Source organism: Octodon degus, unplaced genomic scaffold (genome assembly GCF_000260255.1).
Source record: "Octodon degus isolate 3935 unplaced genomic scaffold, OctDeg1.0 scaffold00019, whole genome shotgun sequence".
Classification (NCBI taxonomy): domain Eukaryota; kingdom Metazoa; phylum Chordata; class Mammalia; order Rodentia; family Octodontidae; genus Octodon; species Octodon degus.
Genome location: NW_004524595.1, coordinates 1,146,905 through 1,148,140, shown reverse-complemented (window position 1 = coordinate 1,148,140; position 1,236 = coordinate 1,146,905). Strand labels below are relative to the sequence as shown.

General features: G+C 51.7%; 1 pseudogene; it reads right to left on the bottom strand.

Moving 5' to 3' along the window:
- Positions 1-610: 610 nt before the first annotated feature.
- LOC111815674 lies at positions 611-706 on the bottom strand (annotated as a pseudogene).
- Between the last annotated feature and the right edge of the window lie 530 nt (positions 707-1,236).

The window sequence follows — 1,236 nt, the reverse complement described above, 5'->3', positions numbered from 1 at the left end:
TTGTAGTGATCTGCCTGTTTACAGCCTCCCAAGAGCTGGGATTACAGGTGTATGCCACCACGCCCAGTCTCAATTGCTGTCTCACCACCCCCTGGGGGTGGAGCCGGCATGGCAGGCCCAGGATCGAATCCCTGGCCCCTGTACTTGCTTGCAGTCACTTTCATCCACAGAGCTATTTGGCTGGCCCTTAGAGATTTTCGACTCAGTAATACATTCAATGGTAGAAGGGAAGAATCCTTCCTGGGGAAACTGAGGTACAGAGGTGAAGTTTCATCATCATAGTTTGCCACTGAGATGCCCAGAGAGCAGTCAGTTGTCTTTCTATTCTGCTCAAACAACCTCAGGCTAAGTGCAGGGCCAAGCAAGGAAGGGCAGGCCTCGGGCGCCAGGTGCAGTCACAGCCCCACCCGGATTGTGTGTTTTCCAGTCCTTTCCCTTTGCTTTCACTGGTTCTGAGTAGGTTTGCTGCCTGATGGGAGGGAGGGCTAATCTTACCAACCCTAGGCCCAGCCGGTGCTGTATCTAGGCCTGGGCCACATTTGCTGTCCTGGCTCCTGATGAGCAACAAGGGCCTTGGCTCAGCTGGGTCCTTGATTCTCATTTTTTAAAAACAAAATATGGACTGCTCATAATCATCCTTGCCCAGGGGTCATGCTGATCTTCTCTGCATTGTTCCAATTTTAGTGTATGTGCTGCCCAAGGCAGCATGGTGCTTTGATTCACACACCTGTCCCCACCCGTGGGAGATGAGAAACACCGGAGCTGAGCATCCCCTGGCTGTCAGGGGCCTCCCGGCTCTCTGTAGGGTGATGCCCCTCAGGCAGCCCCAAGGCCCTTTGACAGCACTATTTTATTCAGTTCTCATGCAACTTTATTATTTATTTATTTATTTATTTATTTGTATTTTAGGGAAGGATCTACAGGGTGTTCAGGGTCTCACTAATAGATCAGACTCATAGCGATCTACCTGTTTACAGCCAAGAGCTGGGATTATAGGCATGCGCTACCACACCCAGTCTTTATGGCTGTCTCAGCATGCCTGGGGGCGGGACCAGCACGGCAGGCCCAGGGATCAAACCCTGGCCCCTGTGCCTGTTTGCAGATGCTTAAATCCGTTGGCCAGCCCTCTCAACTTTAAATGGAAGTGTTTCCCCACTGCTTAAAACTTGCAGAGCAGTTTTAGGCTCATGGCAAATTGGAGCAGAAAGTTCCCACGTACCCCCCGCCCAGCAGCCT